The sequence below is a fragment of the Rattus norvegicus genome, chromosome 1, assembly GCF_021556685.1.
Source record: "Rattus norvegicus strain SHRSP/BbbUtx chromosome 1, alternate assembly SHRSP_T2T, whole genome shotgun sequence".
NCBI classification, from domain to species: domain Eukaryota; kingdom Metazoa; phylum Chordata; class Mammalia; order Rodentia; family Muridae; genus Rattus; species Rattus norvegicus.
The window spans coordinates 29990805-30005498 of NC_141534.1; the positions used below are offsets into that span (position 1 = coordinate 29990805).

Genomic DNA, 14694 nt, shown 5'->3' on the forward strand with positions numbered 1-14694 from the left:
CATAGTCAACAATCCTGCAAACACAGTGTTGGATGAAAGAATTATAATATCTAGGGACTACGTCTGGTTCTAATTTTAACACAATACATTATTTTGAACATATCACTGTCTTTGGCTTGGATCTTAGTTTAGTACAATGAGTGTTTTAAAATATACAGTATATATGTCTCTGTAACGACGTGGTTCTAAAACTCTGAATTTCTCACTCATTGCAACGCATTGATTGTTGCTGCTTATAACTTGCTGTCTTGGTTTGGAGCGGGCATGAGAGAGGCTTGGTAGTTCAAGATTGTTTGGAAAAGTCACTTATCCAAATATTGTTTTTGTGTTCTCATTCGGTGTAACTTACCCCCACCTAGTGGTTCAAAGGTAAAATTGCAACTCCTTCTAGTAATCAAATCTACTCCCATTCCTTGTCCTTCCTTTCTGTAGCTTTTGTCTCTTACGTGTTCATATCTTTTCTTTTCTTTTCTTTTCTTTTCTTTCCCTTCCTTTTCTTTTCTTTCTTTTCTTTTAATCCATGGACTACACTTAGTGCTGCTCATATGTGCATGGACGTAGGAGCATTTACTGGAGTGAGAGCAGCCTCTCAGAGGCTGATTTCTATAAGAAAACTGAATCTGCGTCCTCTATCAGGCATCACTTGTCCATTTCTGCTCAGATAAGATGGGGCGTCATGATTCCTTCCTCTGTCCATGAGAGTTCTTGCACAGCATGATCTCGAAAGGGTCTTGTGTATGACGTCATAGCTTCTGCAAGTTCATGTGTGCAGTGGCCTTGCCACGTCCAGCAAATAATGTTTGCAGCAGACATCTGCATTTTGCCCTTACATTCTTTCTGTCTCTGTCCCACTACGATGCCTCAGCCTTGGAGGGAGAGCCAAGCACTGCACAATCTTTTACTTTCTGCACGTTGACTAGCTGTAGGTCTCTATATTAATCCTCGTTGACTGAAAAAAAAAAAGATGTTTCTCTAATGAGGATTGAAAGAAGCAGTAATCTATGGGTACAAAGAATTTAGGGGCCAATTTATTACTATGTCCATTTAGGAGAACACCAGTGTTAGTCTCCTTGAGGGCACGTCCTAACCAGCCGCAGGCTTTTGTCCCTGTTCACCTTACCAAGCATGAGTTGCGTTTTGTGGATGATCCTTAAATCCAATGAGGAAGTGTTAGGTTACCATGACAGCACCACTATTGCACCCATGGGCATGCTTCCACTCCACTTAATCCTACTTCCTGTGGTCATGGTGTTTATCGTAGCAATAGAAAGCAAACTAAGACACACCATTAGAGATGAAAGACATTCTTAAATAATTTCCTCATTTGCTTAGCATTTAAAATATCAAAATCATTAGTTTTAGGTACTAACTACTTCTCTAATACAAGCATTAAACTGCAGATTTCTTTTAATTGTTGTATCCAATCAATGTTCATAAACTGCATTTTCATTTTTGTTTGAATAAAAATACTTTTAAATTTATTTTTGAATAAAAAATGTATGTATTGTGTGCATGTGTGCACACACTTGTTGCTCTACAAGCACATGTGTACAAGGGCCATATGTTAAGATCAGAGGACAAGTTTTAGGGTTTGGTTCCCACCTTACACCTTGTTGAGAAAGGGAGTTGGAGTATACTGACAGATATGCTGGTATCACAGATGTGTGCCATGCATCTGACTTTATACGTGAATTTCAGAGATTTCAGACAGACATCTAGAGTCTTTATCCACTGAGTCTACCTGAGATTTTGTGACTCCAGTATTATTAGAAATATATCGTCTAATTTATAAATATTCTAGATTTTTCAGTTTTTGTTATTATTTCCATCACAGTTTGTGTTTTTGCCATAGAAAGAAACATTACAAATTATATAAATCTCTAGCATTGTTGACAGAAAGAAGATAGAGAAAAGACATAAATTACTGTTACCACCCTAACTGGCATCATAAACCTGGGAGAGTGGAGCCGAAAAATAAAATGGACTAAAGTCTCATGCAATAGTCAACTTTATCCAGGGCATCAGACAATTTATACTCTGAGGATATTCTGAAAGTAAAGCGTGGTCGTGTGAGCAACGTTTACAGGAGTTCAAGATGTAGAGTTACAAGGACAAGGTGTACTCACATGAGTTAGGCTGTGTACAGTCATGAGGACAACTCGTGCTTGAAATTCTCATCTAAAGAGTAACATAATGGGTAATCTGAAGTAAACCACTCCTCTGGACTGTACTTGGGAGGGGCATGAAAGCATATTCCAAGAACAAATCCATGCTTAGAAGGAACAGTGGTAATAAGACTCTTTTTTGCCCTCAGAAGTACTATGTCACTTGTGTGTCAGTGGGTGGCAGAGAGGACAGAGATTAAGCCTATACTCAGTGTTCTGACCTATGAACATCTGAAAGATTAGTAGCTTAGCATTCCCTAACAAAATTGAGACTAAAATAAGCAGCAGTCCAGTATTAGGCAGGCCTGGTACTCCCAAGACAATGACAAGCCACAGACTAAAGGAACTCGAGCTGGAATCATAGGCCCCAGGTAAGAGTGAGATTGAGGCAGATGACGCTCTGAAGGGAACACTCAGGTGGGCCAGGTGAGGAGGACAACCAACAGACTGGTGCTTTGTGGCCCAGACAGGGAGCTAGCCTGAGCTGACCACCAGTCCAGTGCCATGTGCTTGAGATGACCTTGGCCAGCGCTATAATGCACAAGCAGGGCATAGCACTCCTGAGACCGTTCCTGACATTTAGAGACCCCAGGAATCACTAAGTGGAGCAAGTAGGTAGAGAAATGGAAGAGAAAGAGGAACAGAAGGATGCAGACACAATGAAGAGAGGCAGAGCGGGAGACTTGAGGGTATCGAGAAACAGCCTGAAGTGAGTAGCCAATGATGCCAACTAGGACCATGGCGGGGTCCTGACCTCTGCTGCCACTGGAGACCTATCCGGGTCCATGGCCTTGCAGCAGCAGGGGCTTGTTACCACCAAAGGCCAGGCAGACATCCTTTGGGAAAAAAACATGAAGCACAAATGGGAAATTCTATCCAAAATTAAACATGATAATTATATTCTGTAATGTGTTTCAAAAATATAATGTAGGTAATATTTCTTGGACCATGTCATGATGTTGACATTGATGTAATTCCAAAACCAGAAAAGGGCACGGAAAGAAAAGATCCTGTATACTAAGACTTTCCATGAGCAAAGACACAAGGGGCTTAACTGGTAACAAATTGGATTCGTCAATGCCCAAAGAGAAATAGATGCTGTTGTGGTAAAAATTAAAAATCAGTCAAACCAGTTCCTGCTAGTACCCTGGTGGTCGAGCTCTCTCGCTAGGTGCCTCTGTGTAAATCTGATTGTTGGGTTACAATTTGTTGAGTCTTGATTTTACCAGGTGGTTAGAACCATAGAGTTCTCGGCTAGCAGAGAGCCGCCGGGAGAGATACTAATATGGGATAAATTAGCAGTACTTCAAATAGCCTGCCGAAACCAGAACTAGCAAGAGAGCTACTGTCAAGGTATGCGCGGGAACCGGTTCTTCCGAGTTTTTACTTTTGCCGAAACAAGTGGTGAAACGATGTGTTAGGCAAGAATCCACTAAATTTAAGATTATTAGCCTGAGAGTTAGATGTTATTTTCTAATTGAATATGGGGTCCAGCGCCATGTTGAGTCACCTGATGGCTGAAGCAGCGGGAACCTTAAACAAAGGAACGGGGAGGGGGAGGGTCTGCTTCCTTATCAGATGTTGATTAGGGTATGATTTATTTAAAAGGCTGGTTTATTGCTTTTAGAATAATACTTGTATATCAAAGTTTGAATCGCGCGGGGAATTTCACCCACGGTTTGAAACTAGCTAGCAATAAATAAGTCTGTAGCAGCAGGCAGAGTGCATAGCAGACGAATATTACAGAGGTTGTTACTTATTGGAGGTCTAAGGCTCCAAGTAGAGAGCTTAACAGATAGATGGTATAAAGTCATAATGCTCTAATAAGTCTCACAGAATACTAATATTCTTTTTAATGTGGGCTCCGCAGGAATTTTGGGTTAAAATTCTGGTTTGACAAGTTGCCTGCTTCTTAGTGACAGTTATTAGTGGAAATGTGATTAAATTTGTTTTTATACTTAGAAGGAGACAGTACAGAGTTTATGTGAATCACGTGAGAATTTTTCGCCCATGGTTTGGAACTTAGGGAAAATTAGTCACTGACTCCAAGCAGAAAGTGGAGTCTGACGCTCCAGGTAAAGAGCTTAATGGATGTATTTTGGGCTAAAATCTTAGTTTGACAAGTTGTTTACTTATTAATATTGGCATTAATAAAAAGGTGATCAAGTTGTTTTACGAACTACCCAGCTAAGGCCATATGGCTCAACAATGCCGGCTAGTGAGGGTTTGTGGTTATTTTTGATGTTTACCACAAGAGGAAGCTTATGTCTTCTTAACGTGGGCTCCACGGGAATTTTGGGTTAATTCCCTGATATGACAGATTAGAAAACCTAAACTGGCTCATATATACTATTGTTTGGCTTACTTCTGTTTTAAAATTGTTTTAATTTTCATAATGGGTGTGATTTTTTGAGTCTTGTGGTTATCTTAGTCTTCTGGGAGAGAGTGAAAGATACAAGCTTTTCTGGTTACAGTCGAAAGAACATGGTATTTTTGGGAGAAATGTTTTGTCTTTGAGTTTCTGAAAAGGGGGATTAGGCTTTGGATACCTTCCAGAGTTATACTGATTAGATCTGATAAAAGGAGACTGCCCTAAGAACTAAATTCAAGAGAATCAAACAAAAAGATACCTCGATTCTAAACTTTTGTCTTGAGAATTATAGATTGCAGAATGTACCTGCTTGGATTCCTGACCTCAAAGACTTTCAGCTGGGTCCAGTCAAGACAGACACATCAGTCTACAACATTCATCCCATTCCATTTTCCCTACCTCCTGTCCCATCCCCACTTCAAGGATATCTCAATGACAACATACAGCTTGAAGAAACCATTGAAGAGTCATCGCCCCAATTCCCTAGACTTTGGCAGACTAGAAGTGGGTTATTCTAAGGTTGTTTTTATGAGGGATTTAGAAATGGTCATAATTTAACATGGAGGAATTAGCTAGGTTGATTTGTACAGCCATAATCTCACTTGGTTACTAAGCTAGAGTCATATCTTTATATGTATAGAACTTATTTGTCACAAAAATTTTAAAAGTATAAGGTTTGGACCCAGTCCTTCTATTGATGCCCTTACAAACTTCTGAGTTGATTAAACATAGGAATTGGGAGTCAAATAACAAATTCATGGCTCCTAGTTCATCATTAGGGTGGTTTTTTTTTTAAATATTCTTCTCAGAAATAGCTGAGAATAGTTAACGGACAACAGTCCAGATTACCTTATATAGCTGGATGGTTTTTAAAAACATCAGAAATCCACAAAATATGACATTTAAACTTATTTGTCTTTTGTTGAGATATATCTGTTCTTAACAGTTCCCCTTTGGTGGATTTAATGAAGAAATGAGCATCTCTACCTCCAGGTAAGTTAATACTTAGTGGCTAGGCAGCCACTAGGCAGAAACTGCCTATTTCACCTACAGACTAATACTGTCCAAAAAGGGACACATTATGCAGAATAGTCAGCTGATAATTTCTGCCCAGCCAGAATGATCAGCCCTTCAAAATTCTGTGTTTCAAAAGTCTGTCAGATGATCCTGGGCCAGAAGGCTGAAGACTTGCTCCCACGTGTTGCTATAACCTATTTCAGTTCTAGAAGCTGTGTTAGGCTTCCTATGTTTATAGATATTTGGTTATTCTCACATTTCTGACAGAGTTGAAGACTAATTAGTCTCATAGCCTACCCAAGCTAATTAACTTTGAGAACACATAGTTGTCTAGATGTTTTTCTAATGGTAATAGTGTGCACAGCTTATACTTGATGAAAATTTTTTTTTTAATTAAACAGGGTGATGTGAAGGATGATGTCCTTATGTGGCAAGGGGGTCCAGGATAAGGTGAAGCCTATCACTAGATGAGAAGGAAGGGTAGGTGGGGAAAAGTCTAGGGAGGAAGAGAAGGAGGAAGAATATCAAGATGGAGACGATGGAGTAGGATGATCCAGATCCAGGTGGACTAGGTCAATTTTATCTTATCTAGGTGGGCTGTTTATATCTTTATTAACTGGCAGTGAATTTATTGTGTGGATGTGTTTATTGTGGATTGAGAAATTAACATACAAATCTGATTGTTAAACTACAAGTTTCTAGAGCTTTGATTTTAAGGGGCTAAGGGAATGTGAGCAAAGTTCCCAGAGGGCAGAGAGACAACTGTCTCAGTTCTGGAAGCCAAGCTAGGCTATAGAAAGCCTGGGACTGGCATGGCATGGTGCCACGCTGGAAGACCCTGGGAGTGAGAAGTGTGTCTCAGGTGTGGTAACAACCTGCCAAGGGGACAGTGTGTGAAAGTGACTAACAGAGAAAAAGCTGGAGCAGCTCCCACAGATCTGTGTGGAGTGAGAATGCACAGGAACTGGTTCCGCTGCTTTTTTATTTTTACTGAAACAGTATGCCATGACTAAAATGGCTTCATTCTAGAAATGAAAGCTATTTCCACATTATAGAGTTTAATGAAACATGTCATATTAATCTTTGTGCTTAAAAAGTTTTATAATATCTAACGTACATTTAAGATAAAATTCTTAGCACAATTGGAGCAGGAAAAAACTGTCTTAAATTAATTAAATTAATAAAAGATATTAACAAATGGCCTATAACTAACCACATATTAAATAGTGAGAACAGGACACTTCCCTCTTAAGGTGATGGAGAAAGTAAAACGTTTCATTTATCAGAGAGCTTAGTGATACTCCATGCTTTGTGACCTGAGATGAACACAGATCCTCTAGTAGGCTGTCATGCCCAGCGACCTGAGAGGAACACAGGTTCACTGCTGTGGAAGGATTAAACAACTCTCAGAACTCGTCTTCTGACTTTCACAGACCTTTTTAATCACTTCCAGTATACAACCTAGTGGGAACCCTCTCCTAATAGAATAAGACAAAAAGGTAAAATGTTGAATTGTGAGAAAGAAGAAAATAGCCATGTCTCTGTTTATCATTATTTCTAGAAGATATGATTGCTTATATAGAAAATGGGGGAAAAAACATAGAAATCTGCTTAGAATTAAAAAGAGAACTTTCAAAGCTGAAGAGTTCAATCCAAGTAAAAAGTTAAAATAAAGCAAAGCACTGCCCTCACGAGAGTCCCATCATCTAAAAGTGCAGGGGCACACCTGTTGCCCAGCAACTCAAGAGGCTGAATTACCTGCTTCACTTTTCATCCAGGAGCTGCAGGCCTCAGTGAGGTCTTTAAATAACAATAGCAACAACACAATTCAAAAAACTCCATTGTGAGGAAAAACTACACGCCCGAAAGCAGAACACTCTGTCCCCATAACTGGCTGAAAGAAAACAGGAAAACAGGTCTACAGCACTCCTGACACACAGGCTTATAGGACAGTCTAGCCACTGTCAGAAATAGCAGAACAAAATAACTCTAGAGATAATCTGATGGCGAGAGGCAAGCGCAGGAACCCAAGCAACAGAAACCAAGACTACATGGCACCATCGGAGCCCAATTCTCCCATCAAAACAAACATGGAATATCCAAACACACCAGAAAAGCAATATCTAGTTTCAAAATCATATTTGATCATGATGCTGGAGGACTTCAAGAAAGACGTGAAGAACTCCCTTAGAGAACAAGTAGAAGCCTACAGAGAGGAATCGCAAAAATGCCTGAAAGAATTCCACGAAATCATAAATAAACAAGTAGAAGCCCATAGAGAGGAGTCACAAAAATCCCTGAAAGAATTCCAGGAAAACACAATCAAACAGTTGAAGGAATTAAAAATGGAAATAGAAGCAATCAAGAAAGAACACATGGAAACAACCCTGGATATAGAAAACCAAAAGAAGAGACAAGGAGCTGTAGATACGAGCTTCACCAACAGAATACAAGAGATGGAAGAGAGAATCTCAGGAGCAGAAGATTCCATAGAAATCATTGACTTAACTGTCAAAGATGTAAAGTGGAAAAAGCTACTGGTCCAAAACATACAGGAAATCCAGGACTCAATGAGAAGATCAAACCTAAGGATAATAGGTATAGAAGAGAGTGAAGACTCCCAGCTCAAAGGACCAGTAAATATCTTCAACAAAATCATAGAAGAAAACTTCCCTAACCTAAAAAAAGAGATACCTATAGGCATACAAGAAGCCTACAGAACTCCAAATAGATTGGATCAGAAAAGAAACACCTCCCGTCACATAATAGTCAAAACACCAAACGCACAAAATAAAGAAAGAATATTAAAAGCAGTAAGGGAAAAAGGTCAAGTAACATATAAAGGCAGACCTATCAGAATCACACCAGACTTTTCGCCAGAAACTATGAAGTCCAGAAGATCCTGGACTGATGTCATACAGACCCTAAGAGAACACAAATGCCAGCCCAGATTACTGTATCCAGCAAAACTCTCAATTAACATAGATGGAGAAACCAAGATATTCCATGACAAAACCAAATTTACACAATATCTTTCTACAAATCCAGCACTACAAAGGATAATAAAGGGTAAAGCCCAACATAAGGAGGCAAGCTATACCCTAGAAGAAGCGAGAAACTAATCGTCTTGGCAACAAAACAAAGAGAAGAAAAGCACACAAACATAACCTCACATCCAAATATGAATATAACGGGAAGCAATAATCACTATTCCTTAATATCTCTCAACATCAATGGCCTCAACTCCCCAATAAAAAGACATAGATTAACAAACTGGATACGCAACGAGGACCCTGCATTCTGCTGCCTACAGGAAACACACCTCAGAGACAAAGACAGACACTACCTCAGAGTGAAAGGCTAGAAAACAACTTTCCAAGAAGCAAGAAGAAGCAAGCTGGAGTAGCCATTCTAATATCAAATGAAATCAATTTTCAACTAAAAGTCATCAAAAAAGATAAGGAAGGACACTTCATATTCATCAAAGGAAAAATCCACCAAGATGAACTCTCAATCCTAAATATCTATGCCCCAAATACAAGGGCACCTACATACGTAAAAGAAACCTTACTAAAGCTCAAAACCCACATTGCACCTCACACAATAATAGTAAGAGATTTCAACACCCCACTCTCATCAATGGACAGATCATGGAAACAGAAATTAAACAGTGATGTAGACAGACTAAGAGAAGTCATGAGCCAAATGGACTTAACAGATATTTATAGAACATTCTATCCTAAAGCAAAAGGATATACCTTCTTCTCAGCTCCTCATGGTACTTTCTCCAAAATTGACCATATAATTGGTCAAAAAACGGGCCTCAACAGGTACAGAAAGATAGAAATAATCCCATGCATGCTATCAGACCACCACGGCCTAAAACTGGTCTTCAATAACAATAAGGGAAGAATGCCCACATATACGTGGAAATTGAACAATGCTCTACTCAATGATAACCTGGTCAAGGAAGAAATAAAGAAAGAAATTAAAGACTTCTTAGAATTTAATGAAAATGAAGGTACAACATACTCAAACTTATGGGACACAATGAAAGCTGTGCTAAGAGGAAAACTCATAGCGCTGAGTGCCTGCAGAAAGAAACAGGAAAGAGCATATGTCAGCAGCTTGACAGCACACCTAAAAGCTCTGGAACAAAAAGAAGCAAATACACCCAGGAGGAGTAGAAGGCAGGAAATAATCAAACCCAGAGCTGAAATCAACCAAGTAGAAACAAAAAGAAAGAATAGAAAGAATCAACAGAACCAAAAGTTGGTTCTTTGAGAAAATCAACACGATAGATAAACCCTTAGCCAGACTAATGAGAGGACACAGAGAGTGTGTCCAAATTAACAAAATCAGAAATGAAAAGGGAGACATAACTACAGATTCGGAGGAAATTCAAAAAATCATCAGATCTTACTATAAAAACCTATATTCAACAAAATTTGAAAATCTGCAGGAAATGGACAATTTCCTAGACAGATACCAGGTATCGAAGTTAAATCAGGAACAGATAAACCAGTTAAACAACCCCATAACTCCTAAGGAAATAGAAGCAGTCATTAAAGGTCTCCCAACCAAAAAGAGCCCAGATCCAGACGGGTTTAGTGCAGAATTCTATCAGACCTTCATAGAAGACCTCATACCAATATTATCCAAACTATTCCACAAAATTGAAACAGATGGAGCACTACCGAATTCCTTCTATGAAGCCACAATTACTCTTATACCTAAACCACACAAAGACCCAACAAAGAAAGAGAACTTCAGACCAATTTCCCTTATGAATATCGACGCAAAAATACTCAACAAAATTCTGGCAAACCGAATCCAAGAGCACATCAAAACAATCATCCACCATGATCAAGTAGGCTTCATCCCAGGCATGCAGGGATGGTTTAACATACAGAAAAACATCAATGTGATCCATTATATAAACAAACTGAAAGAACAAAACCACATGATCATTTCATTAGATGCTGAGAAAACATTTGACAAAATTCAACACCCCTTCATGATAAAAGTCCTGGAAAGAATAGGAATTCAAGGCCCATACCTAAACATAGTAAAAGCCATATACAGCAAACCAGTTTCTAACATTAAACTAAATGGAGAGAAACTTGAAGCAATCCGACTAAAATCAGGGACTAGACAAGGCTGCCCACTCTCTCCCTACTTATTCAATATAGTTCTTGAAGTTCTAGCCAGAGCAATCAGACAACAAAATGAGGTCAAGGGATACAGATCGGAAAAGAAGAAGTCAAAATATCACTATTTGCAGATGATATGATAGTATATTTAAGTGATCCCAAAAGTTCCACCAGAGAACTACTAAAGCTGATAAACAACTTCAGCAAAGTGGCTGGGTATAAAATTAACTCAAATAAATCAGTACCCTTCCTCTACACAAAAGAGAAACAAGCCGAGAAAGAAATTAGGGAAACGACACTCTTCATAATAGACCCAAATAATATAAAGTACCTCAGTGTGACTTTAACCAAGCAAGTAAAAGATCTGTACAATAAGAACTTCAAGACACTGAAGAAAGAAATTGAAGAAGACCTCAGAAGATGGAAAGATCTCCCATGCTCATGGATTGGCAGGATTAATATAGTAAAAATGGCCATTTTACCAAAAGCAATCTACAGATTCAATGCAATCCCCATCAAAATACCAATCTAATTCTTCAAAGAGTTAGACAGAACAATTTACAAATTCATCTGGAATAACAAAAAACCCAGAATAGCTAAAACTATCCTCAACAATAAAAGGACTTCAGGGGGAATCACTATCCCAGAACTCAATCAGTATTACAGAGCAATACCGATAAAAATTGCATGGTATTTGTACAGAGACAGACAGATAGACCAATGGAATAGAATTGACAACCCAGAAATGGACCCACACAAAAATGATCACTTGATTTTTGACAAAGGAGCCAAAACCATCAAATGGAAAAAAGATAACATTTTCAGCAAATGGTGCTGGTTCAACTGGAGGTTAACATGTAGAAAAATGCAGATCAATCCATGATTATCACCCTGTACAAATCTTAAGTCTAAGTGAATCCAGGACCTCCATATCAAATGACATACACTCAAACTAATAGAAAAAAATGTGGGGAAGCATCTCGAACACATGGGCACTGGAAAAAATTTCCTGAACAAAACACCAATGGCTTACGCTCTAAGATCAAGAATTGACAAATGGGATCTCATAAAACTGCAAAGCTTCTGTAAGGCAAAGGACACTGTGGTTAGGACAAAACGGCAACCAACAGATTGGGAAAACATCTTTACCAATCCTACAACAGATAGAGGCCTTATATCCAAAATATACAAAGAACTCAATAAGTTAGACCGCAGGGAAACAAATAACCCTATTAAAAAATGGGGTTCAGCCGCAGCAGCTCTCTGCTCCCAGACCCGGTGAGAGAGAGACCCAACCGCCTGGTCAGGTGGGCACTCCTGAGGCTGCAGAGCGGAAGAGACCACCAACACTGCTCACCCCTGCCCACATCCCTGGCCCAAGAGGAAACTGTATAAGGCCTCTGGGCTCCCGTGGGGGAGGGCCCAGGAGCGGCAGGACCCCTGCCGGAGACACCGCCGGACCCTGAAGGAAACAGACCGGATAAACAGTTCTCTGCACCCAAATCCCGTGGGAGGGAGAGCTAAACCTTCAGAGAGGCAGACAGGCCTGGGAAACCAGAAGAGACTGCTCCCTGCACACACATCTCGGACGCCAGAGGAAAAAGCCAAAGACCATCTGGAACCCTGGTGCACTGAAGCTCCCGGAAGGGGCGGCACAGGTCTTCCTGGTTGCTGCCGCTGCAGAGAGCCCCTGGACAGCACCCCACGAGCAAACCTGAGCCTCGGGACCACAGGTAAGACCAAATTTTCTGCTGCAAGAAAGCTGCCTGGTGAACTCAAGACACAGGCCCACAGGAACAGCTGAAGACCTGTAGAGAGGAAAAACTACACGCCCGAAAGCAGAACACTCTGTCCCCATAACTGACTGAAAGAGAGGAAAACAGGTCTACAGCACTCCTGACACACAGGCTTATAGGACAGTCTAGCCACTGTCAGAAATAGCAGAACAAAGTAACACTAGAGATAATCTGATGGCGAGAGGCAAGCGCAGGAACCCAAGCAACAGAAACCAAGACTACATGCCATCATCGGAGCCCAATTCTCCCACCAAAACAAACATGGAATATCCAAACACACCAGAAAAGCAAGATCTAGTTTCAAAATCATATTTGATCATGATGCTGGAGGACTTCAGGAAAGACCTGAACACACTTAGGGAAGCACAGGAAAACATTAATAAACAAGTAAAAGCCTACAGAGAGGTATCGCAAAAATCCCTGAAAGAATTCCAGGAAAACACAATCAAACAGTTGAAGGAATTAAAAATGGAAATAGAAGCAATCAAGAAAGAACACATGGAAACAACCCTGGATATAGAAAACCAAAAGAAGAGACAAGGAGCTGTAGATACAAGCTTCACCAACAGAATACAAGAGATGGAAGAGAGAATCTCAGGAGCAGAAGATTCCATAGAAATCATTGACTCAACTGTCAAAGATAATGTAAAGCGGAAAAAGCTACTGGTCCAAAACATACAGGAAATCCAGGACTCAATGAGAAGATCAAACCTAAGGATAATAGGTATAGAAGAGAGTGAAGACTCCCAGCTCAAAGGACCAGTAAATATCTTCAACAAAATCATAGAAGAAAACTTCCCTAACCTAAAAAAAGAGATACCCATAGACATACAGGAAGCCTACAGAACTCCAAATAGATTGGACCAGAAAAGAAACACCTCCCGTCACATAATTGTCAAAACACCAAACGCACAAAATAAAGAAAGAATATTAAAAGCAGTAAGGGAAAAAGGTCAAGTAACATATAAAGGGAGACCTATCAGAATCACACCAGACTTCTCGCCAGAAACTATGAAGGCCAGAAGATCCTGGACTGATGTTATACAGACCCTAAGAGAACACAAATGCCAGCCCAGATTACTGTATCCAGCAAAACTCTCAATTAACATTGATGGAGAAACCAAGATATTCCATGACAAAACCAAATTTACACAATATCTTTCTACAAATCCAGCACTACAAAGGATAATAAATGGTAAAGCCCAACATAAGGAGGCAAGCTATACCCTAGAAGAAGCAAGAAACTAATCGTCTTGGCAACAAAACAAAGAGAATGAAAGCACACAAACATAACCTCACATCAAATATGAATATAACGGGAAGCAATAATCACTATTCCTTAATATCTCTCAATATCAATGGCCTCAACTCCCCAATAAAAAGACATAGATTAACAAACTGGATACGCAACGAGGACCCTGCATTCTGCTGCCTACAGGAAACACACCTCAGAGACAAAGACAGACACTACCTCAGAGTGAAAGGCTGGAAAACAACTTTCCAAGCAAATGGTCAGAAGAAGCAAGCTGGAGTAGCCATTCTAATATCAAATAAAATCAATTTCCAACTAAAAGTCATCAAAAAAGATAAGGAAGGACACTTCATATTCATCAAAGGAAAAATCAACCAAGATGAACTCTCAATCCTAAATATCTATGCCCCAAATACAAGGGCACCTACTTATGTAAAAGAAACCTTACTAAAGCTCAAAACACACATTGCACCTCACACAATAATAGTGGGAGATTTCAACACCCCACTCTCATCAATGGACAGATCATGGAAACAGAAATTAAACAGTGATGTAGACAGACTAAGAGAAGTCATGAGCCAAATGGACTTAACGGATATTTATAGAACATTCTATCCTAAAGCAAAAGGATATACCTTCTTCTCAGCTCCTCATGGTACTTTCTCCAAAATTGACCATATAATTGGTCAAAAAACGGGCCTCAACAGGTACAGAAAGATAGAAATAATCCCATGCGTGCTATCGGACCACCACGGCCTAAAACTGGTCTTCAATAACAATAAGGGAAGAATGCCCACATATACGTGGAAATTGAACAATGCTCTACTCAATGATAACCTGGTCAAGGAAGAAATAAAGAAAGAAATTAAAAACTTTTTAGAATTTAATGAAAATGAAGATACAACATACTCAAACTTATGGGACACAATGAAAGCTGTGC

At 39.6% G+C, this 14694-nt stretch overlaps 1 pseudogene; it reads left to right on the top strand.

Moving 5' to 3' along the window:
* Window positions 1-2303: 2303 nt before the first annotated feature.
* LOC120100446 (small nucleolar RNA SNORA17) lies at window positions 2304-2419 on the top strand (annotated as a pseudogene).
* The last annotated feature ends 12275 nt before the right edge of the window (window positions 2420-14694 follow it).